Source organism: Thermobia domestica, chromosome 2 (assembly GCF_964235325.1).
Source record: "Thermobia domestica chromosome 2, izTheDome1.hap1.1, whole genome shotgun sequence".
Lineage (NCBI taxonomy): Eukaryota > Metazoa > Arthropoda > Insecta > Zygentoma > Lepismatidae > Thermobia > Thermobia domestica.
In genome coordinates this window covers 279,157,521-279,184,822 of record NC_137455.1, presented here as the reverse complement: position 1 = coordinate 279,184,822, position 27,302 = coordinate 279,157,521, and positions in this window count along the sequence as shown.

Here is a 27,302-nt window from a genome sequence, read left to right as displayed (position 1 = left end):
AAAGAATAAACAAAATATTTTTACTCCATTCCCCAGAGTTTATCTTCTGCTTTTATGTAAGCCCGCACAACACTGATGTATTGGGGGTTGCACGCATGCAAGACGTTTTTAGAAACCGCAAGACACATTTGCATACTTCTTCGCTTGCGTTTTCACTCGAACTCTAAAAAACCAACCCCCCCAAGTCGAAAATCTCAGAAGAGACTCCGAACAGAATTAGATCTCGTAAAGATATACTGTATATATGTGTGTGCTAAATCTAGTAACTCATAGATCACTCTTCTCGATGCGAAAATCTTATGGCACACAAACACACATTAGAGCTCCTTCGTTGCTAAGCGGTTGACGTACGCGCATTTTATTTGGCGTGGGAGACCCGAGTTCCATTCCCGGTGGGAGCTCATGTAGATCGGATTCCACGCTAATCTGTAGGTACCGTCTCATATAGTCTTGCTGCTGAAAGGGACGTTAAACTCAAACCCAACACGCAAACACATTTTGTGAGCCATGAACCACGACATAATTCTTATGTAGATTATGGAGGTACAAATTAACACATTTGCACTAGTTTCCTGGAATAGGATATGTTGTAATGAAGTCGATTTATACGTTTAAAAATTTTTAAATGAACAACTTGTTTTCAACATGATTTAGTTTTTATTGTTACATTTACACTATCGCTGAGGCTTGTACCGAGATTTTATATATGTTCTAATTCCTTTTTCATTTATTATTTTCTCATTCGCACAGTGGCTAAATTGTACAAAGCTACAGTACAAAATATAATGGTGCTCAAACCACTCAATTTGTGTAAAATTGCAAGTGTGTTATTTCAACACGAAGGGAGGGCATCGTCTTCCTAGGCTATCTTGAGTATTATTAACTGGCAGCGAAAATTTGTATTAGTTCTTATATTTTGCTGTAAACAAACCTTTACGCGCTATATTTGAAACTTGTACCAAGTATCGAACAACGTATGCTTTTTCCTATAATCCTTAATGAAAATAGTTTCGTGAGCATGTAAATTTTCTGACGACATTTACATGAGTATAAGTTCTGCAATCTGTTGTTCCTTTATGTACTAGTATACGAAGTCTCGTAGAATATTTATATCGATCTGTCTGTCCATGCATCTGACTGTCAACAGATATCAGAGCAGAATCGGTTAGAGATAGCGAAAAGAGATATTTCGGAATTTATTCATTGTTACCAGAATAGACTCCATCTTCTTCATTAATCCTCTGTTTGAACTATTAAGTGGTGGAAATCAATAATTTCTGGTTTCACCATTGATCATCGGCAGACCCGAAATAGTAATCGATATCGAGAAGCGATTTTCAGTAATCAATTCAGTGCTCCACGAATATATTCCATTTTCACCATCATTCCTCTACCAAAACCCAATGTAGTAGAAATTTCTTATTACCTCTGGTTTCATCATCGATTTCTACAGAGCAAACCACGATAAGCAATAGTGTTTGTTGTTTTTAATATAAATTCAGTGTCCCAAAAAAAGTGTCATTTCTACCTTTAACTACCTACTAACGCTAGAAATCTACGATTTTGTGTTTCATCGCTGATTGTCACAATGAAAAAACAACGTTAATATATTATCATATGAAAAACATTAAGCCGAGATCGTATCAGGAATAGCATATCAATATCTTCTCATTCTGAATAAACCCGATCCTATCTAAGTATCCAATAGCTATGAGTAACGAGTACTTTACCGAGTCTATGAGACCACTTCAAGAAACTGATAACTGTGAAAAGTACCGTCTCATCACTATCCTAAGCATAACGGGATATCACAATATAGGAATCGACACCAAGACAGATCTTCGAATCGTATAAAAGCACAGTTATGCCCAATCTTGAGAAGGAAGGTGTGTATGCGTGGAGATTGAAGTCGATTCTTTAACAAATGTACCATTAATACTGAACATAATTATCTTCTACCGTAAAATAAGTTCAGATCGAGAAATGCGAGGAGAATGAAAGCTCTATGGACTAATTTTCAACGCTTTCTTTCGACCGACTTACACAGTATGTTCTCTACGTATCATCGTACGAAACAGCCAGACAAGATAAATACACCCTAAGTATCAGTGAAAGTGAATAGAACTGCGGATGGCTACCCAGTAGATAAAAATACAAATAATAATTGATTCTGCAATCATTTCTTTTCTCTACTGTTTTTCTAAAGACCATAAATGGCAAATCTTTTAATCGCTGTTTCGCTCACGTTTGCCGGGGTACCGTAATGTTAAACCTGTCGTCTTTCTTCAAATTCACGTGAATGTTTATTTTTTAACCTTTAAAGTTTGCTCTATTTAATGAAAAGACGTATCATGAATTTGCCAACTATGTCTATCGACCAAAGACATTCGTGCTATGTAAGTTCTGCACGATTAAACCGCAGCAAACATTTACTGCAATATAAAGAGAGCCATTTTTGTATATAAATATTCTGTATCGCATGAACAGGTTGCATAAATTTTTGGAACGTGGAGTTTGGGATATGGATGCCATACATCTATGAATGAAACTTAGCGCTTTTTAAGTGCAATTTCGTTCCCATCTGAAGATGGGCGGGCAGCAGAAGGTAACCCTGCTCTTGGGTCATGAGTATTCATTTATTTGAAGTTTCATTGGGAGATGGAGAACAGGATTGATTTATTTACTGATGTGTTTAACAATAATAATAACAAGTATAACCAAGTTAAGTCAAATCCTAAAACTGTGCAATGAATTGCCGAAGTACTGAACAGGTTTCTTGACTTTATGGTAATAGTTCAGAGAAGAATTCCATGAGGATGGTGAATTTGCTGAACAGATCCGGGGCAGCTTTCAGCTTTGGCATGTAGATGCGTAAAGTGTGTACTATGTTGGTCACATTTAAATCTTTGAGAATTTGAACAAGTTCTTTAATAGTTTGAATGATATACGTATTTCAGAGGATCACTTATCGTCACTGGACGTCTTTGGTGTTGAAGCAGCGATAGTGCGTGATATTGTAGGCTCACATCTTGAAGTGGATGTTGAATTGAATTGAATTGATTTTGAGCGTAACGTCCCTTTCAGCAGCGAGGCTATATGAGACGGGACCTATGATTAATGTGGAATCCGAACCACGTGAGCTCCCGCCTTGAAGTGGATGTGGCAGCGGTGTCTTGAAGAGGGCTGAACTTGAGATTGTGCTTATTGGTGAGATTGTGCTTCCTCTTTGCTTGTAGGATTTGTTGTATTCTCGGACATTCGGAATAATTAGCAGAATGAGTGTCTTTACAGTTAACACATTTTGTTGGTGTGTTTCCGGTCTTCTGTTCGCATTGGTACGTCCAATGAGAGGCATCGCACTTAACGCACCGAGGTGGAGCTTGCTAAGTTGCTTTTCATGAGTAGCAATAAGTCTTCTTTGAAGAATCTGGTAGCTTGTAGAGTCTTCGTCGATGTAATCAAGAATAGTGGGATGGAGACTTTCCCTTTCACACCTTCACGATTCTAGGTTTGTGAAACGGAGAATATTTGATAATCCTTTTCCTTGAGTGCTTTGTAATGTCTTCAATGCTGGTTTCAATTGGAAAGTGGCGAATAACTGCTTTGGTAGTCTCAGTTTTCTTATTGATTTCGGTGGCATATTATAGTTTGTTGTAGGAACAAAAGTTTTTGCACTACTTCGTAATTCTCTTGAAGGTCGCATTTATTTTTTGTGTATCGTTTCATAAGTAGAAAAGAACTTCTTTGCTGCAATTTTATTTATTAATTGTTGTAATTTATAGCACTAGATAGGAGGGCAATCAAACATGCATACCTAAGTATTGGTTACGTCTGAAATGCTCTCAATATCATCTATTTTCTCATCGTTGCCAAGTTCAGTGCTTGGAGTAGAAGCTTTTTCCTGTCATTTGTGGCTTTTGAAAGAACCTCATAGGTATTTGATGTTGGTATAGGTGCAGGCGTCTGTGATCTAATAGGGCGTTGTGGTGTCTTTGCTCGTTTGTACGACTTCTGATCTTTCTGAAGGGAAGGTACACTTTTCTAGTTGTCAAATCCTGGTATTGCATTTTTCTATTTAGGTAATGCTGGGTAGTTCTCAGCCATCTTTTCTTTGTTTCGCAATATTCCTTTGTTATATAAAAGCGGGGGGGGGGGGGGAATTCTAGACGAGAAGCGCAGGTCATGCATCTACTACGAATCTACTTTCTTGAATTACTTAAGCTTGGCGCGGAGGCAATAGAATTAAATAAATTTAGAGTGTGAAGTAACTTTGAGAACAAATATTTTTAAATAGTAAAATAATTGTTGCCGTTTGTGAAAGAATACCCAAATTAAAGTGCTTTACTCTTTTTAACATGGGTAAAGTCTGTGCGCCGAAAATTGTGTATTGTGGGGAGTACATTTTTATATCGTAGTCGTCGTCGAACGTTTTTCTAGGCAACGTGTCTTATGGTTTTGTTTAAAGGCATCAGTCATTGAATTCCTGTTTCAATGAATCGAAGTCACATTGATAAAAGACAGTATGTATATATTGTCTAAGATGAGGCGATTTACAGGAATGCGAATAATGAAACAATCCGTATGTTATCTATTAAGAAATAAATGAAAATAAAGAATTAACAGAATATAGATTTTTTTTATGTTTGAGAGTATAAACGAACTGTAAGTTGTATTGAAAGAAATGAAAATTTAAAATACTTAAATTCTAAATTTACTGTTTATAATATTAAATACATAATATATTGTTGCTTTACAAAATTTCAGTATAATACATCACATGTTTAAAACTTGTTATTATTACTATTATTAATATTTCACAAATTACAATACATGTCCTGTCCAATACGATATCTTCACAGGTCTACTACATCTCGTTTCAGTGTTAACTTTACGTAGCATGTAAATATACAAGCACTGAGAAAAAAATCTTGTGTAGCGTACGTAAAAATGTAGGTTACGTGTGTAGTTTTTGAACTTAACGTACAACGAACAAATAATTGAAAAAGTATAAAATATTTTATACGTACTTTCCGTAAGTGTTCCGAATAAGCGTACTTTTCGTACGAACGAAAAAAACTGTATATAGGCGGTTAGGATCTTACATACAGATGGACGTATGTAACATATAGGTGACGTATATAAGATACGTATACATATATAATATCCGGAAGACTATTAGATGTCAGCCATCCTGCAACGATATGATGTAACATCTAAGGGCAGTGTCTATGTAGCATATGGATAACGTATTTTCCATATTGATTTCTGTAGTAACCCTGAGAATACCGTATATTTGTACAATATACTGCTGTCCGAATAACGGATTTTTTCTCAGTATAGCTTCACAATGTGAAATAACCTTACTATCATTATTAATGTCTTTAGACGGTACCTTCACAGATTTACTTCTTCCGTTTCAGTGTTAACTTTGCGCAGTATGTAAATCTACCGTAGCTTCACAATGTGAAATAAACTCATTGTTATTATTAACATTTTTAGAATATGAGTATTTTATATCACGGGAAAGTGTATATTTTGAAATATGAATCGTATTTCCGTTTGTCTCTTCTACAGTTTGAAAATTCTATTTTTCTTTCCCCCTCGTATAGTTTCCACATTAAAGCTAGTGTAGTGGTTCTCTATTCACTTTCACTCTTTTTTTTTTTCTTTCGGAGGAGATTATCCGAGCCTCCCCTACTAACAAACTGTGAACGCGCTATTCACTTTTGTCCTCTCAATCGCGGTGAGGCAGTGGAGGGAAAGGAGATGAACATGGCGATGTGGTTGTTGATGGAGTCTCGTCGTAGGTGACACCCCTTGTCATTGATTTCTTCTTCTTGTGTCAATATTGACAGTGTTATTCCGCCTGCCTCGGGGCATCCTATAGGCACACATTCTCTCTATTTCTATACGATCTGAAATACACTCGGCTTTTATTTTTTATCCTAATAAAATTAAAAAGAGACTTGCAGGGGTCGCCACCAATCCACCTTCAGATTCTATAACATTAGATTTCAGTCCGAAATTCATCTAAATAGTTTCAATCTGTTCAAAATTCATAACAAGTCGCTAATTTTACTACAGAAATGTTGTAAATTTTGATTGAATCATTTTAAAGCTGGAGCATATATAAACTGGTATTTCAAACATGTATTCCAATGTTAATAAACGGTCCAGAAGTGACCAAAGGTGGCATTTTAGGGCGCAGGTTGTACCCATGAAATTCTTCGGGGAAGACGTAATTTCTCATTGAAATGGTACAATCAAACCGCACAAAACCTGTAAACTTGGGGAAGGAATGGTAGATTTACGATCGAATAGTAAGTTCGGGGGGAAATATTAAATTTGGACGAAGAATAGTAACTTCGGGAAAATAAGTATAAATTGGGGAAAGGGTTTAAATTTGGAGTGTTGCACAAAAGCCGTTGGGCAGATGGGCTCCGCTGAAAAGGTCTGCATTCTTATCTTTCATGATCTTAGTTATTGGGTCCATTTTCGTCTCTCTCACAGAATTTTTGTTAAAAACCACTATGAGGAAATTTGGAACTTACTTAAATTGAGAGTCTGTAAAGACAAAACTAACAGTAATATTTTCAATTACTTCGAACTACTAGGTTTTAGTGTTTTATTGTACGGCTAAGGCACAACCCCTCCTTGAAAAAAATTTACAATCGGGTGCTTTGCCCTGCCCGAACAGCTATTTACTGTATGTATTCTCCTCGTAGCTAACCGTGATCTTATAATTAATACTGTATGTTTTAAACACTTTGGATAACATGTTTGAGATGTGTCACGGATTCCATGTTGGAATCTCTACCACTTATCACCACCTACTTCTTGTATACTAACTTTGGACTAGATCCATGAATTCTTACTCAATGTTCAAAAATGAGTTTCTATCAATGTATGCTATTCACCTTCGTGAATTCAATGTTACATAAAAGAAGCAAGATGTTTCCTTCAAACTGTTAAACATAAAGGTGCAAATTGGAGTATATGTGATCTTCTAACTCCACAGAATAAGAATCTATTATTCAACTGCACAAAATCATTATAAGTGATGCAGGAGAAGGAGACGTAAGGTGGTGTAGCAAAATATTGCAGATATACTTGACGCGCATGCCTATTTGACAACTGTATTACAGAAATAAGAAGCAAAGTAATGTTGCAAGTTCTGTATCACACATCATACAACTGTTTGCTTGTGACACTTAATTCTAAAATGTTTCCCTATAATCACAAAATGATGAAATTACAAAGGCTTATATAAATAACCATCACATCAGTTATCTTTCCTGCCTAAAATGGGTTTGTTTTGATTACAGTAGATGTAACGGAAAGTGAGAAATAGCTCATTGAAAAGTGTGTAAGTACAATGAAAAAAGACGCGTAAAAAATGGAACAAAATTTCTTGTTGTATGTCTCATATTCTTGCCATTTGGACTCAAGAAGACGGTAGATTTATAGAAGTAAATGATTATGAAAGAATTAATAGAATGAGGATGTTGAAAGGAAGCCGATGAATCCGGATAAAAATCACTGACATCATGTTGCCTATCACAAACTCACATAGACTGAAATTGAACAAGGAACCTCTCACACCATAAGAGAGCACACTACCACTGTATCACCTTGTTCCCCAAGAAAACGAAATGAGCACTCTTATACAAAAAACAATTTGTATGAGTGAAAATATTGTTAACATTTCGTACAACTGGCAAGGTCATACTCAGGAAGCATGGGATTTTGTGTCTATTAAAAATGTTCTATCAGAGAGACTGTAAACTGTATTAAAGCCCCACTTCATCCTCTATAAACTCGAGAATTCAATGAAAAGAGACTCTCGCTTTCAATATTCTTCTACGTCTTGATTGCCAAGTACCTAGGTATAATAAAATTATCCTGTATCGTTCCTCGATATATATATATATATATATATATATATATATATATATATATATATATATATATATATATATATATATATATATATATATATATATATATATATAGTCAACATTCTACGATTATACTTCGCCCCTAAGGAAGACGGTGATGATGAAAATGAAACGATAAAGTAAAGGAAGTAGTAGGAAATGGGATAACTCATGGATACGGAGTTTAACCACCACAAAAATCACATGGTACTCCTGGGGTTGACAATACTTCTGTATGCTAGTCCGTGTATTGAGGAAATTGTTTATTGAAATATATTCTTGTGTCCATAAGGAAGTTAAAAATGTTGGGTGTTTGCCCCTCACTCCCCACACTTTTTTGCAATGGCGACTTTAAGATGGCGGCCATGGCAAATCACCTGTAACAATTTTAACATTTTGTAACTTGTTAATAAATAAAACTTGAAACACCGTTTTACGCCTGATGAAGGAAAATGGACATAAAATTATTTTTAACTAAAATTAGTTATCACGTGTGGCCGCCATGTTTAATAATGTCGCCCTAAATGACAAAAAATACTGTTTCGTTAATGTATTTTTGTATTCAGCATCAAATAATATAACATGCTACCAAGATATTGAATATATGTGACGTATACGAAAGAGTTTACATTAAGAGCCTTCGAACGGTATCAGAATCATTGTTCTGTCTTTAAAAATAACAAAAATATAAAACTGCTTTCTTCGTACCAAATTTACTAGTGAAGTTTGCACCAGATAAAGCGTGAACAGCAGGTAGAAGGGAAAAATATTCATGACCCAAGGAAGCTGCTATATAACGAATGGGAACCATTCTCGTAGAATCTCCAATACCGGTACGAATCCATATTTCGTTTATGCCCATATTTTTAAGTTTTCTGAACAATGCAAAAGTGCTTACCAGTCAGTTCAGATGACACGTCTTCTAAGTGATTTTGAGACATTTATAGCAGGGGCTAGGAAATCATCGGAGCAGTTTCTATTCTGGGATAATCTCTTGCGAATGGTTAAACTGTTTATAAACTTGATACGTGCTGACAGAGGACTATAGGAGCTCCATTTGTATACTGTTCAACAACTTCAGTCTGTATTTGCCGTGTTTGATTGTATTAATTACCAACGTTGGAGTTCTCTCTACTTGGAGGAAGTAACATATACCGAAGTATGCAACGCATTCTTGGAAGGGAAACATGTTGTTAAAAGATTCGATCACAAGTTCACAGCAGTGGGAACTGATATGGCATTGGAGCAGTCAGCAGATCTCAGAAGAGTGCATTAGTAATAATAGGACATACATACAGAAGCAGTTTGTTGCTTAGTAGGAGCTCATATTCCATGAATTATTGGCAATAATAAATTTCTATCAAGAAGTAACTCAATAAATTTCAACAACATCGCATTTGCAAGTTCATCATGAACTTTCAATGTCAGAAACGCAGCATCCAGATAACATCATTGCTACTATGATGCAGTTCATACTTTCAAAGGAGAACCCTTTCGAAAATGTGAAAATTCTTCACAACCTGGTTACACAGACAAATCTTGAAAAGGAAGTTAAAGAGAGAATACGTAACATATGGAAAAAAGGACAAGATCTCTATGAAATATACACAACACAAAGATTTGTTGAAAAGTCAAAAAGTATCTGGGGTACTATTCATCATGTGAAGTTCCCTAACTTTGGTACGCTGCCGAGGCCGATAATTCAGAAGGAAAAGAAAATTAAAGGGACTAGTACTACATAGACGTTAGCTACCAAAATAGTTCACATAGCTGAAGTTCGTGGCTACGACCTTAAGTGCTTGTTCAGTTGCGACTTCACTGTTGTGTCCAAACTAGTATGTGAACATGGACTCCTTGTTAAAACTGAAAGAAACATTCTGTTTAGAGAGAAAAGAAAAGTTACAGGATATCACTCTACGGATTTTCGTGTGGAAGAGGACACTTGTCACATTTTCGATGTTATGAATTGTCTGAGGAAAGTAGTCTCTAAGGTCCGTAAAACATTTTCTGATATTGCTACCACTTACCTTCATATACATCTGCTCTTGCTTGTGATGTCTCCTGGGTCGACCACGTATTTGACAGTTGCTACGCGTTTTTTAGAAAACACTCTCAACGATTAAGCAGACAAACTAGTTGTGTCATAGAACTAACCAAAATATCGGATGATACGCAACTTCCTATTCAAACAAAAGCATTCTGGCCCTCTAGTCTAGAGGCCAATTCTAATATTGCATATGTTGCTAATGCGTCCTGTTAAAAGCAGACAACCTACGTAGTATGATTATGTAACTCTTTGGGATGTGTTAGAGGTAGGTTGTCATCTTGGAAACTTTATCTGAAGCGTAGTATTGATTGTATCTTTAATATCAATTCTTTAATGGCACACCAATTTTGGGAAAAGTCTTAGACTGTAATATAAATGGCTGTTACTCTCCTCAGAATTAAGGTAGGCTCATGGTTCATATACCATTTTATTCCCCACAAAATAAGCATTTGGATAATACCATTTATATGGGAGTATGACATCACACATGGGAAAATTATGTACTTTTGCAGAACATTCCTTCAAAAAATCATCTTTTTGCTTCATACACGATCCCTGATTCACCCTTCTTCAAACAAACGGCTAACATATAAGATATAATAGTCACCCAAGTTTACTTTCTCGTTTTTATGATTTTAATTTTTTTAATCAAACTATATGCTCCATGCGTGAATTGCGTTCTACCCGAAAGAGTTAAAGGAAAGAAAATACATTTATAAATGTTGTATTGATATTCAACATTTATCAATGTTGTATAGATTGTATAGATATGTTTCGATGGCAAATTTGTCCTTGTTATTTTTTCAGTAAAACGATGTATAATTTATATTGACAAACTTAATATTAATACCATAGATGCATATATATATTTCTCTATGTCTTATATTTATATTTAATAATACTTACAGTAGTCATACTAAATGAAATGCTAGTTTTTTCATATACAGCTTAAGATGGAACTAGTGGGAGCAGAGGCTATTGGTAGGAAGAGAGAAAGAGCAATTGATATCAACTTAAAAAAGTGTTTCATCTGTCAAAATGATTACGGCAGTAACAAGATAAACATTTGAGAAGGGCCTCGAAAGGTGTTTGAAGCTGAAAGTAAATGAACGTTTGAAATCCAAGATGTGGAGTATGTTGATGTTTTTGACAGAATTGAAGAACATTCTCTTGAGGCAGCCGATCAAATGACATAAAACGTTATGCTTCTTTTACAAATGCTACTGCTATCAACCGTCTCAAGAAACGCTTTGAGAATACCAGAAACAACGCACATGACTCAAGAGAGAAGAACGTACATGAACCTGGAACTTGTCATCCCACCTCAAGAAGAAGTACTTTGACTCCAATAACTTGGGAGGAATGCAAATTTGGTCACGAAGACAAGTCTAAAGAAAAACTTTATAATATTCAAGTCTTGGCAACTTCTGACAAGATCCTTCATCTCGCTAAGCATGATACTGTCATGCGTTGCAGGCGTGTCGGCATAAGTGATTTAATAGCTGCTGAAGGAATATGTCATCTTTGTTGATATATAGTATTCAATAGGAAATATGAGAATTTGCATCGACATCCAATGACATTGATCCTCACAGTATTTGCCTTCAGAATGTGACTGATGAAGTCAGAATGGGGCTTGCTAGAGGAAAAATTTACTCCTTAAAAAGCGAGTGGGATAGATATTGTAAACTCTTTGAAGACTTTCGTACAGATGCAGGTGTTTACAGAAGTCGGCACTTCAAAACAAAAATTCACAAACTGCTACAAGGAAAAGCTATATTTGTACATTCACTGAATCCAACAGATCAGTTACTAATATTCTCTGAAATGACAATGAAACTACTCTGCAGAATCTTAGAAAAAACCTAGTCGAAGATTCACAAGGTGATACTCAATGAAGTGACATGATTAAAAGTAATTGCAAAGATCAGAACGGCAAGGACATAGAGATACTTAGTTGGCTGTTCTGGGTTGCTCTGAAAATCAAGTCCGACATAAGAGAATCTCCAAGCCACAATATCATTGGTGGTATTGATCAACAACATATCGAATCAATTATTCCTAACAGTCTTTACCTGCTTTTGCAATTTCTTTGTCTCGGAGAGACGTATGGTGAACTTGAGGATGTATGTGATGAAACATTCAACAAAACACTTTTTCACATTGCTCAAGATATAGTGTTTTTGAGTTTTAGCGGTCACAACCAACATCGAAATATATTCGAATTGGAGTTGCTTTACATCAGGCTCAAAAGATTTAGTGCAGTTACTTCATGCAGCTAGACACAGTATAAGCTACGAGTCAGTATTGAGGATAGGTAGATAGCGAATGAAGCAATTAAGCGCTATTATAACAATGGTGAAGTTTCTGTACCAAAGCAATTAAGCGCTATTATAACAATGATGAAGTTTTTGCGCCACTAAACTTTATACGGGCTAAACTTCCAGGATACATCATGTATGCAAATGTCATCAACCTTAATAAAAAAAAAAAACTCTTGATGGCAAAGGTACTTACAAGGCAGGCCAAAATCTCAACTTATTCGGACAGTGATGTTTGAGCTAAGGGATGCTAAAATGGAGAAGAAAGCGACTCCCAAATTTCTAAACCAAGTGGCACTAGAACACTTTGAAGCAGACACAAATCAATTAAAGAATTCAGCTAGCCAGGATCTCTCCTGGATTTTGTGCAGACTAGAAGACTCTGAAGACCAGATTTGTCCCTCGTCAGAAGCAGGTCCACCTTCATGGTCAGGAAATTGTTATTGGTGGAGGATTTGAGGATCCAGAGAAGGTTGTATCACTTGCTGGAAATGACGTATCTCACCTGCAGACTGATCATGAGGAAGCTAATACACGTATTCTGCTACACGCAGCCGATGCAACAATCAAAGGATATGAGTGGCTTATTATACAATGTAGGGATACATATGTCCTACTCCTTCTGCTTGTTTTTGCAAAACAACTAAGTCGTGAAATTTGGTTGAAATCAATGACGATGAAGAAACCGTGCTACATCAAGGTTCAAGATATCAAACTGCTGGTTGAGGTTCTGAAAAGTTTATTGGCATTTCATGCCGTCTCTGGATGTGATACTATCAGACAGTTTATAGGCATTGGAAAGAAGTCTGCGTGGAAAGTATTCCAGCAATTTCCACATCTTCTTCACAATTTCGGCGAAGAAAACTTGTTAAGTGATTCTGTGCTTGTGTCACTAGAACAATTTGTGTGTTGTGTATCCCCTGACATCCCATCTGTAATTCGGCCTGTGCCTCATGGACAAGGACTGCCAGTTCCTGTTCCCCGAAACGCAACAACATCAAGCAGTGATAGTGAGAATGCTGATCTTACACATCCAGCCGAAGAAGTGCATCATTCCACCAGTGTTGTTGATTCTTCATTTACGTCATCTTCATCCAGCGAAACACACAAAATCACACAACGTGAACTCAGTGATCTGATTAGGGATTTAGACCTCCCGAAGTGTAAAGCTGAAGTGTTAGCCTCACGACTGCAGCAATGGAACCTTCTACCTGAAACAGTGCGAGTGTCAGTTTTTCGGGATCGTCAGAAAGAACTTGAGAACCATTTCAGTACTGAAGGTGACATTACATTCTGCAGTGATGTTGAAGGTTTGTTTCATGACGTACATATTTCATACAAACCGGACGAGTGGAGACTATTCATAGATGGTTCCAAAATAAGCCTGAAGGGTGTACTGTTACATAATAATAACGAAAGACCGTCCATCCCTGTCGCATATGCTGCTTTAGCGAAAGAAACGTACACTACTTTGAAATCTGTTCTACGCGTCATTAGTTACAATCAGCATGAATGGCTAGTATGTGGAGATTTCAAAATAATTTCGATTTTGTTGGGTTTGCAAGGAGGTTATACTAAGTATTGTTGTTATATATGTTAGTGGGAAGTCGCGCAAGAGATAAACACTATACACAAAAGGAGTGACCTTTAAGAACAGCTCTGATTCCTGGCTCAAAAAATATTGTCAATAAATCTCTAGTGAACCCTCAGAAAATTGTTCTCCCACCACTGCATATTAAATTGGGACTTATGACAGCGTTTGCAAATGCAGTGAACACGAATGAAGCAGCATTCGGATATTTGTGCGTGAAGTTTCCACGATTAAGTACAGAGAAGATCAAACAAGGAATATTCATAGGTCCACAGATACGCCAGCTCCTAAGTGACCCTGACTTTGAGGCCACTCTAACCCCTGATCAGCTGCATGCGTGGCGTTGTTTCCGTAATTTGACCACATTGTTCTTGGGAAACAAGAGAGCCGACAATTACAGGGACCTTGTGGATGAATTAATTCATGCTTATCAAAACATTGGCTGCAACATGACACTGAAAATGCACTTTCTTCACTCACATCTCGATGTCTTCCCAGAGAACTGTGGTGCTTTCAGTGATGAACACCGAGAGAGATTTCACAGGGATATTTCTCTCATGGAACATCGATACACGGGTTGGTGGACAGCTGCAATGTTGACTGACTTCTGCTGGACGCTACAGAGGGATGCTCCAGACACAACCTACAAGAGGAAGACAAAGAAACGGCGCATTCATTGAAGGTGAGTGCATTCATTTATCCTAGGCAATAAATTTGTGTACAATTTACTTTTGTGCAGCAATAACGAAAGTCCGATAACCATTTTTTTTTCTGGCCAAAAATATAGTAGACAGGGGAAATTTGCGGTATTTCAGTTCAAAGGATAATATTTATTCTCAGTTCGGTCTTCTTGATGGCACATAATGTTACCAGTCTTAGGATAACTTTTCCAGCATTCTTTCCAGTTATTTATTGCAGGATTGCCAGCTGTAGGCAGAAAAAAGTCGGAATTTTGCAGAAAGGGAATTTTTCGTGCAATATTTCAGTACATAAAATCCCCCACCCCAGTACAGACTACCGAAATGATAGTTACATTGTCTGAATGTATTGTTCTATAGTTCTGGTCGGCATACGGAAGTCAATATTACATTTTTAATGTTCATGTTGTAAAGGTAGGGAAAATTTCGGCATTTCGGTAGAAGGGATAATATTTTTTTCACAGTTCGGCTCGATTCGATCATGACGACATTTGCAGGAAACATTCCCAATATTGACAGGTTACTTTTCAAATATAAATTATAATTTTACTATTGCAGGGCTGCCAGTAAAAAAATAAAAAATCGGATTTTCCTCTAAAAAAGGGATAATTTCGAATATATGGGTATATAATTTCCCAACGGTACCGGTTACCGGATTGATTGTTAAATTTTCAAAAAGTACGGTCATCGACGAATAGAAAGAGGTATAACGCATTCCGCAACGATAAATAGGGACGTAATTATACGTTCCTGAGTAAAACCTAACAAAATAAATGTGAAAAACATTATTTTTAAGGTAAATTCCACATTTACTGGCAACCCTGAGCAGCTAATTTTAAGTGTGATATTCGTGTTCAGCGCCTCGAAATCTATAAAGATTGGCTACTTTCGTTTCTGTAAAAAAAAATAATAATAAATAAATCCACTGTAGACCAGTGTTAATTGATGCTGAATACAAAAATACATTAACGAAACAGTATTTTTTGTCATTTAGGGCGCCATTATTAAACATGGTGGCCATATATTATAACTAATTTTAGTTAATAATAATTTTATGTCCATTTTCCTTCATCAGGCATAAAACGGTGTTTCAATTTTTATTTATTAACAAGTTACAATGTGTTAAAACTGTTGACGTGATTTTCCATGGCCGCCATCTTGAAACCGCCATTGCAAAAAAGTGTGGGGAGTGAGGGGCAAACACCCAACTTGTTTAACTTCCTTATGGACACAAGAATGTATTTCAGTAACAATTTCCTCCATACACAGACTTGCATACAGAAGTGTTGCCAGCTGCTATGGCGAGAGCTAGAATCGAAAAAGGAAACTCTATCGCTGTGCTACTATGACTTCCCTTTATTTTATGTAGACAACGTAGTACTAAAGTTAAAATTAAACAGAATCTTTATTTTAGGATCCCGTAGTAATAACCTATATGTTTGAACAAGAATAATTATTAATGAAAATTAATGTTTACGGCAGAATTGTTAGCATCAAAAAATAAGTGTGAGAAATCTTAGAAAATGCGTGGATAATACTACCTATCGTTGGAAGCTATAAGACGGTTTAGGTAGAGTAATACACATATACCTAAGGGAAAGTTAACCCTACAATGCATAGTGGGACAAATATGGGTCATAGTGGTATATAGTCTGTGCTTCCCTAAATAACGATATGTAATTGCTAATGCATGTTGAAGCAGATTGGGAACATTCGAAGCTACTTGTAATTACACAGTATCTGCATAGATGACACTATTAAGCGTACTTCCGTTATTCATTTTTTGCACATTTTTTCACAGAGATGTTTTTTAAAAAATCATGAATCATAGGGTTAAGAAAATAGTATGTTTATAAAGAATACCTGTAAAATATAATTTAACCGGTTGATTGAAAGACATTATTGTAAATGTATTAGTAGAGCTTACTTGCCGGAGAGCAAATCAGAACTCTTCGCCCAAGAAGTGAACCACTATTAATTTTCTCCAGTACTATAGGTTAAAATGTGTCATCTTTGAATCTAGAATTGTGGCAGTATCATGTGCTTCCGAGAAGGTTTGTGAAAGTGCTTTTAATGAGTTGAAGATTACAATTACGGAACAGAAGATTCAACTATCAAGATAACCACAAGCCGTGATGGATTCTTAAACTCTAAATTCACCATGCACATCCAGATTGACATAAACTAAGATTTTCGGAATGGTAAAATAAATAAGTAAAAATTCTATAAGTAATGTTGAATCATGGCATATAATATTATCTTCAATAAAAACAGATGGGATTCAATATTTATACTCTAGAAGCAGGTTTCCAAGCAATTCAATACACCATTGTTTTCGTTAACATAAAGATCTTGAATTTAGATTGATAGTTAAAATATTTTTAATCAGTTCAAAATGATTATGAATAGTTGAGCCGAAAATTGAAAACAAGTAGATTTTTTTTTTCAAAACAATAAATAGAAATCCTCTATTGCAGTTACCTCTGCTTTTATCTGCAAAGTCTGATCTTAAACGCATATGATTTTTCTTCACTCCTTCGAAACTCATTTCATGCTTATAAATCGACACCGAAACACGCAAACGAGAAGGACATAAACATGTGTGTGGGAATAGGTTGCGTGTTTGCATCTAGCGAGATGACTTGTTTGTCGACAGGACATGACATAGGCGGAGAGATATGGAGATCGGAAAGATTTTTACCCTTGCTTAATAGCACCTAATTTTCTTAACAATTAAAATCATTTCTGCTTCCATTTTATCAGGGGAATAATCCACCATAGGTCAGTACGGAAAATTGGTTTAACATTCTTTGATATGTAAATAAAGGTATGAATGATCCATAATGACACGTTAACCGTACTATATCGTTAGAATCTGTCTGTTGATGTATTACCAACTTTATTTGTTACGTATTTAATAATAAGTAAATTGAATTATTTTCAGTTCTAAAAAATTAATATCTGATCAGAATTACTGGAAATATCCATTTATTATAATGCTGTATCTCCTTAAAACTTTATGTTGTATCAATGTGGATCCTCAAAGTGAATCTGTGCCCATTATTTCTCGATTAGAGATATCGAAATATCCTAAAATTAATCTTTATTTAATATTCGTAATAATGGAGACCAGTTGATTTAACTAGTTGATTAACGTACAAACTCATCATTCATAGCATACAGAAATATCCAAATACCTTTAGGTAAATGTACTTTTATTTTTCTCATACTAGTGGATCTCGCATAATGCATTTCTATCATCGAAAAAGCATAACACTTCTTTATACCAGATGTCCTTTTATGTAATGTTGTACGGTATATAACTAAACCATAATAAACTACACCACTACACCTTTAGTTTGCCCCGCACAAATACTTTATAAATTTTACATCTCCATCTTTCCCATCGTGAAACCTTGGATAATACACTATTACATGATCATTATAAATCCCAATGGACGCTCTCTCGACACGTTCTGTTTATACAAATATACGAGGTGTGATTGGAAAGTTTTAAGACTGGGCTTGTAATTTAAAAATAGCAGTACTTACACGCTATTGTGATGGATCTCCTTCAAAGTAGTCCCAGGCCCGTATTCACGGGAGGGCAAGGGGGCCGGGTTCCCCCTAAACTTTGGCTGGTCCCATAAAATTTCACGGTAGGCTTGCAAATGAACTATAATATCGTGATGAAGTATAATATGATTGGGTCGGGCCCCCTTAACTTCTACCGCCCCCCTAAATTTTTGGGCTGGCTACGGGCCTGAGTAGTCCCCTGCTGAATCAACACACCGATTCCAACGGTGTTTCCACTTCTGGAAGCATTCCTGAAAATTATTTTCCGTTATGGTTTGAAGCACTCTACGTATTTGCTTGAATGTCCTCAATTGAGTCAAATCTCTTACCTTTCAATAACAATTTTAATTTAGGAAAGAGGTAGAAGTCGATCGGGGCCAAATCTGTGGAATACGGAGATTGCGGAAGCACAGACATGTTGAATTTGTCCAAAAATTCCTGGATCGAGAACGCACAATGCGCTGCTATCGTACATTATCGTGATGAAGAATCAAATTCTTTTCTTTCCAGAGGGCAGGCCTTTTCCGCCGCACATTTTAACACAGACACTGAAGGTCACTTTTGTAGTATTCCTGCTTGACTGTCTGCCCCCTGGGGGCAAATTCATGATGCACGATAAACTTAGAATCGAAAATACCATTAACATGTTTTCAAGTTCGACCGACTTTGTCGCGCTTTCTTAGTGAATCTGGGCTCTTCCACTGAGACGACTGGGCCTTTGTTTCTGGGTCATAGCCATAAACCCATGATTCATCACCTGTTATTACCATATTCAAGAAATCTGAGTCCAGTTTGGCTCGATTAAACAGTTTAAGGGACACTTCAAGTCTGCGTTGTTTCTGCTCGTGTGACAACAATTTTGGAATGAATTTCACGGACACTTGACGCATGTTCAAATCATCAGTTAAAATTGACTGACCGCATAGAAACTTAAATTCAGGTATTCAGCTATCTCCCTAATTGTAAGTCTACGGTTCTAGCGCACTAAATCGCCAACTTTCGCAATGTTTTCATTAGTTTTTGATGTTGAATGCCGATCAGACCGGGGGTCATCCTCTACTGTCTCGCGGCCATCTTTGAATCTGTAAAATCAGGTAAACACGTTTGACCGGCTCAAACATTTGTCTCCAAAAGCTGTTTTTAAGATTTCGTAAGTATCCGAAGCAGATTTCCCAGTTTTAAAACAAAATTTCACACAAACGCAGTGTTCCAATTTTTCATCCATTTTGCGCACTTAAAAATCCGCCAAGACACACACAGACACGCCCGCACTCAACTGGTTGCTACGCCGTACTGAATAAAGATATCTCTGTGCATGTTTCAATATGTCTCAAGGACACACCAAGCCACCGCTTCCATGCTAACGGGCAATTATATCTACTCCTCCTGAGCAGTGTTGCCAACTGCGTTAAAATTTTCCAATCCCACCACGTATCTTTTTCAAACCACCTTGTTATAAATTCTGAAGCTAGAATCATAATGGTGTTTTTAAAGGTTCGGAAATAATCGCAGATAGTCTACATAACTGAATTAATTTATTAAATTGAAAGTTTATTTTCTGGAGGAGATAAAAAAATGAAATGAAATATTTAAGTTTTACGTCCCACGCTTATGCCGGTTAGGCTAAAGGAGATGGTGATGATGAGAAATGAGTGAAATGGTGGAATGAAGAAAGTGGGAGGAAAGGGAGAACCCCGAGAAAACCCACGAGCACGGTGTTTGTCCATCACAAAGTCCACACGGCGCGAGCTGGGGTCGAACCAAGGACCCCAAGCACCGGAGGTGAACGCTCTACCACTGAGCAACCGCGCTCCCATCTGGCGGAGATAGTAATTATTGCTCATAAATTATTTCAACGTTTCATATAGGTTGCATATGTCCATTACTATTTCCAGAATGAATCACAAAATGCATAAAATAAATTAGTGTCTCTGGCCCATCACTTGTAGACAATGTTTGTAGTTTTTGCTAACATTTTTCAAAGTATTAATATTTTTATGCTAAAAGTTAATCGCTTGTTCTCAAAATACAATTGGTATAAAAAAATAATGTTAAATAGTTAAGAAGGTCTTTATAGTCCTCGTTTGCGCATGTTTTAAGCTTCATTCTTTGTATTTCAGGATAGTGTTGTTCTTTCTTGACATTAAGTTTTTCCTGTTTTTTTTTTTTTTCAGTTCTCTCATACCACATATCATAACTAGCTCAAATGCTGCTTCATAGGACGAGCAATGACAAAAAGCCCGCAATTTCACCATCTTCCCCCTTTCACTACTCACTTCCATGCCATACGGCTGAACTTGTATTTAAACAGAATTGGCAATATCACTACTCATCTCAGCGATCTCAAAAACTCCTGATCTAACATTAATATCGGTCTTTTATTATTTATTATTTTTACATGTTGTTCTTCCCCCCTTAATGGTCACTCCCATGCCAATGGAAAATAAATTTGAACTTCAACTGCCTCGGAAGTGCCACTTTCATTTAACTTTTTTTTTTTTTTTTTTTTTTTTTGTAAGTCTAAGATGTCTTCAAAAATCACCGAACACCGCCCCTATGGTAGGGTTTACGGAAAACATATGCGACAGTCGACCTATCCTTATTGAACATGTATTTCTTAACACAATCTTAAACTAAATTCATTTTTTTCTGAATAAATGATGTCCATCTTGAAAACAGTCTCCGCGTTGGAATATTCTGTGTACCACCGAACATTCAGAGAACACTTCAGAACTTAAGTGGTAAAGTTTCCCACTGAAATAGTAAGTAAATTGACTTTTTACATTTGTAAATATGTTGGTTATCGTTATAACAGTTTTCATGTTCCTAAAATGTTAGTATACGATGAACGAGTTTCTCAATTAAATATGGCAATTTAATTCTTATGAAAATGTTATGCACTGTCTCATACGGCCTCGACGCTAGGAAGTCTTCTGGTAAGAGAATAGAGAAATAAATAAGAAGGTTCTTCCTTGGTGGCTTGTAGGACCAAGAATGGTTTTGAATTCCTTGTGAAGAGTTAGAGTAATCTTATTTCATAAGATGTTTGGTCGCCCTGGGAGGAACCAGAATGGTATGGGAATAATCAATAAACCAATTACTGTTCTAATTTAGTTAAATGATATATTTATAATTGAAAGTAGACGGATCAAATGTTGAGAAAAGATTTGTTATCATTTTCAGTTTATAGTCGTCCACCTCATGTTCAAACTTGCATATGTCCGGTATACAGAAAAAGTGTTCAAATCTGTCTCATTCAAAATTTGTTATAATTTACGTGCAATGTCGCTTTTGCGTGATGTAAGTTTCTTAACTTTGGACTTTCCTAGCCCTATATGAACCTGTAGTATTTTGTTGTTTTTTGTAGAATACGTTCAATGCAATGCAATGAAGAAAAATGACTTCATTAGTTATTCATTCTCAGAAGAATATAGATAAGCTACAATGCGGTTAAAAGCGAAATCGAGTGACTGTTCCCATGTTATTTACCGACATTAAATTAGTATCCATACCAAATTTCGTCCAATTCGAACTCGGATTATATAGTTGTCTTATGTTGCATTCTATTTTGCATCACCCTGTATATCTCGTAAAGTACGCAAAAGCGAATCGAATAACTATTTCCACGTTATTAAGCGACCTCCAATTGGCATCCATACGAAATTTCGTCCAATTCGGACGTGTGAGGTTGGGACTATTTCCTTGTCAGATGAATGTTGACAATATGACAAAGCTTCGTATTTCACTGTTCACACAATTCGAGTATGTTTAGGTAATGAAAGAAATATGTTCTTACGTGACATTCACCTGAGATCAGGGCCGGATTAGGGGAGGGGCTTAGGGGGGCTGTAGCCCAAGGCCTCCAGGTGGATGGGGTCCTCCATTTTGATCAAAATGTCAGCAGGCTGTTCAAAAAAAAACGTACAAGATACAACCATCATCATAAGATAAAATATGATGAAAACTATTAAACATATTCACTTAACTTTCCTACTGTAGTTTACAGAAATGTATTAAGCAGCGTGAACAGGGAACACATATTTTTCTATCCCCGGCCTCCAGATGGGTTAATCCAGCCCTGCCTGAGATGGACATACTTTATGTTCCTTCAACCACAAATGTGTACGTAATGGATATGCAAGCAGCAACAATACAGTAACAATTTGTTTTCCGTCTTATTTCACTGTGGAGGCATCATCATTAATATAAAATAAACTTGACAAAATAAATTATTGTTTAGACTTAAATATTGATAATGTATATTGTTGATTCCATTGATACAATTCGAAAAAGAAGCTATATTAAAAATGTTATGGTCGTGATGTCAGATACTATGCTTACCAAATTATAATTTCTAACTCAAGTCATCTTGTATAATTGTGGCTTCGATAAATTTAAGAATTGAAAGGTGAAAAAACAGAGCAATGATGTTACTAAAAGCACGCATTTTTAAAAATTGATAAAAATTTCGAAGTTCCGTATATAAAGTTTTCCGCTAAATATAAAAACATGGTACGAAGACTATAAAAAAATATTTTGCAGGAGAAACTGTTATGAATATATATACACAGGGTGTTAATGAATTGTACCGACGAACTGTAAGAGGTGATTCCTCGCATCAAAATAAGAGAAAAAGTTCATATGGACCTATTGCGAAAAGTGCATAGTTTCAGAGCTAGGGATGTCCAAAATCGTGAAAAGCCTATATTTGAACAGGCTCTGTTTCAACTTCCAGAAAGTGTGGATGATGGTCCTTATTAGCGCAAAGGAAGTCACGCATACACAATCCAAAAATGCATATTGCATCAATTTTTAGTGGGTGTGCAGGGTGTTCTGTACAGGGTGTAATTCTCAAATATGCTCGCAATAGAGTTTTCAGATATACCCTGATTTCAAGGAGGGTCCAAAGTAGGCAGAAGGTAAGCCTTGATAACACTCGTCATCCAGTGCTTCGGAAAGAAGTCGGAAGTCAGCTCCGTGTTTTTTGTGTTCGGAATAACATGTGATGCCATGTATTTCATCGCGGTATATTTCACGTTTTCTTCACTTATAAGCGTGGAAGAAAACATCGCACCATACTTTTTTCCGAGTACGAGAGACCGCGCTGTTGACGATCCTTAACGCTTCCGACATTGAGCCAAAGGATTCCGTGTTCACTGCTGTCAAGGCTCATCGTTTGTCTACTTTGGACCAATCATAAAGTCGGAGCATATCTCAAAATTTGGTTGATGACATGTCTGGGAATTTCACCCTGCGGGGAATACTCTGCACACCTACGGAACATTAATGAAATATGCATTTTTTGAATGTGTATGCGGGACTTCCTTTACGCTGATAAGGACTACCAGTCCATGATTTCTCGAATTCGAAATAGGGCCTCTTGAAATTTGGCATTTTCGCGATTTTGGATAGTCCTAGCTCTGAAACTATGCACTTTTCCCCACAGGTCCATAAGAACTTTCTGTCTTATTTTGATGTGAGAAATCACCTCTTAGAGTTTGTCGGTATAGTTCGTTAACACCCTGTATATATTTGGTCTAGGAATTAATTCGTGCGGGTGGACAAGAGATGGCGCAACGAACGGAGCGTCCCACAGTTCCGTGTATCCACACATGTGTTGCAAACCCCTGTCATCGCGTATCGTTCGTAGTATAGGGCAGTGGATTAAAGCGTCAACAACACCAGTTTGTAGTTAAGTGAACATGGCGCAATTTGTGCCTGATAAAGTGTTTTTGCGGGGTGTCCTGCTGCATTACTTTAACATGCAGAAAAGTTCGACTGAAAGTCATCGTATTTTGGTGGAAGTGTATGGTGACCATGCTCTAGCTGAGCGAACGTGTCAGAAGTGGTTTGCACGGTTTAGAAGTGGTGATTTCGGCTTGGCAGACCAAGAGCGAGCTGGACAGCCAAAAAAATTTCAAGACGAAGAATTGACAGCATTGCTCGAGCAGGATTCGTGTCAAACGCAGGAACAACTTGCAGCAGCATTAGGCGTTGATCAAACAACAGTCTCCCAACGCTTGAAAGCCATGGGAATGATTCAAAAGATGTCACATTGGGTTCCACATGAGTTGAAAGACAGAGACGTTGAAAGACGAAAAACCATTTGCGAATTGCTGCTTCAACGTCAGAGCAGAAAGGGGTTTCTGCATCGAATTATTACGGGTGATGAGAAGTGGATCCATTACGAGAACCCTAAACGAAAAAAGGCCTGGGTGAAACCAGGTGAACCAGGTCCATCACAACCAAAACGAGATATTCACTGTGCAAAGGTTATGCTGTGCATATGGTGGGATATGAAAGGTGTGGTGTACTATGAGCTGCTGCAACCGGGTGAAACTATGAATGGAGAACGTTATCGACGACAATTAATGCGTTTGAAGCAAGCTCTGGCCAGAACACGACCAGAATGGGAGAACAGACATGATAAACTTATTGTTCAACATGATAACGCTCGCCCACATGTCGCAAAACCGGTCAAAACCTATTTAGAAAATGTCGGATGGGAAGTTTTACCCCACCCGCCGTATTCACCCAGACGTTGCTCCTTCGGACTACTACTTGTTTGATTGCATGAACAACGATTTGATTGGACAGCGGTTTACTTCTTCAGAAGATATCGAAACATGGGTCTCTGACTGGATCGCTTCCAAGGATGAGGACTTCTTTCATCACGGAATCCGTACATTGCCTGACAGATGGGCGAAAGTGGTGGCTAGCGATGAACAATATTTTTCTTAAGGTATTTATGTATTTTGTGTTTGTACTACAGCTTCAATGTGTGCGTACCAACCGCACGAATTAATTCCTAGACCAAATATATGCTTATAAAAATCGTGTTTACTGATTAATATACAGCAATATTAGGACCAAATCACCAAACATTGACACGTGTGATTCCCTGCAACTTAACCCTTAACTGGTATTGTGATTTTGATCACGTAACTGGTATGGTATGTATCAGAAAGATCCAGATATTTTTATTTATTTTCTATAATCCCTGAGTAACACACGAAAGCCACAAAACATTTTCTGATTCTTTACTATCTTCTAAACATGAAAAAATGTTATTACAAAATTTTTTTTGTTTAATGGTTACAATACTTTTTCTTACAAATGTCATAAAAATGTCCACTTGAAAACGCACAGTCATTTTCGAATAAGTAGTGAAATTATTTGTGGTAAAAATAATGATTTTACACTTGATATTGAATGAGATAACACATGTAATTGTACATTTAACAAGATCGAGGTTTTAAACTCAAATGCGTTTTTGTACAACCTGACTTACTTTGGGTCACAATTTATTCAGAATCGGAGGATGCAGTTTCCACATATTGGACGCTGGCACGCAATGCAAAATTTCATCGCTTTCCTATCCATCTTGAAGGATCGAATGTAACATTTTTTTTCCTTTTCCTGCTGGATTCGGGTCATTGTTACCTCTAGGAGGCAAATGGACACCAGCGATGCGGCTCATTACTTGTCGCAGTTCATTTGGCAAATAAACATTGTAAAGACGACGTATGATATTTGGCTATACAAGTTGTTGTCCAAGGTTCTTCAGGTAAAGGAGGTGTTGCTCAGCATTTTCTGAGTTTACAAAACAATTTAGAACGTAGCTATTCACTCCAGCAATATCTAACATGGCATATAAAAGGGCAATTTGCCAACCTCGTGTACGTCGACTGGCCTAAGCTATCAACTACTCCTTTCGTGCACTTGTAGAACTGTATAATATCGGGTTTCCCAGTGTCTTGGTCTATTTCAGTAGTATGGTATAAACTGGACAGCAAAAATACACATTTGTTTTATTTTGGAACGTAAGAAAATAAAAATAAAATAAGCTCTTTAGTATATCCACACATTGAGGAATCAACAGGGTGTGCTTCATGTGCTTGAAACTGGGGAGGAATTTCTCTTTTGAACCACCTGCCATAGTCACAACAAGTATTCACACAAACAACCACCAAGAATATACTTCATCGACTTGTTTTATACTTTATGAAAATGTGTGTTTTATTTCTATAAAACAAAGTTGTAACTTTCAGAAAAATATAACGTTTAAGGTATGGTGTGGGTCAAACAGACCCAGAGACAAAATATATAAACAACAGTCATGCGGGACTTGGTCGACAACTGGCTTTGAAAGAGTATGGGGAAGGTGGCAGCTACTGATAACTACAGCCATCTTGTGTGAAACATGCTAAATTGACAATCGAAGAAATATGTTCTACAGGGATCTGACCTATACCGTACCAGTTAAGGGTTAATATGAATACTGCATTAGAAGTAAGAGAGAAATCATCACTGAAAACTGGCCTAGGCAAATTAGCTTTATCAGTTACACTAATTCGGAACAAACTGAGTTTTGTACACACGTTCATAATAGCATTAGAAACAGTACTGGGAAGTTCAATTGATGTCAATGGTGGGAAACCTGAGAAATCGCAGCCATCTTGAAAAACCATCTGAGAAACCATTTTGAAACACTATTTTGGATTATCTTTTTCTTCACAATTTTATTTTTTGTCCTAAATCTATGCAAGAGATGCGAAAATGTCATTGGACCTTTTTTTGTAAAGCATTAAAGTTCCAATAAATTGAATAAAATTGCAATTCTCTGAAGGAGCGGTTTCCAACAGGTTGTCCGCGGACATTTAGAGGTCAGTGGACATTCACTAGAGGACACGCAATTTATAATTGGGAAAAGAATTTTATCTTAAACTAGCCTTCAGCAAACATTATAATATCATTTTTAAAATATCTAATCGTATTTTGTCTTAACATATTTAATGGAAATATAATGCTCTACAAGTAAGATCCAATAACATTTTTGCGTTTCTTGCATAGTTTTAGCACAGAAATAAAATTGTGAAGGAAAAAATGGCCAAAATTAGTTTTTCAAGATGACCGCGATTTCTGAGGTTTCCCACCATTGAGATCAATTGAACTGTTTCTAATGCTATCCTGAAAGTGTGTATGAAAAATCAGCTTATTCCTAATTTCTTCCACTGATCGCCTCTTTTTTAGTTTAACTTGCCTAGACTATAAGTGTCACAAGCTTAAAGTGAAAGCTGGCCTAGAAAACATCAAGATCCAAACTTAACACTCTCAGATGCATAATAATTA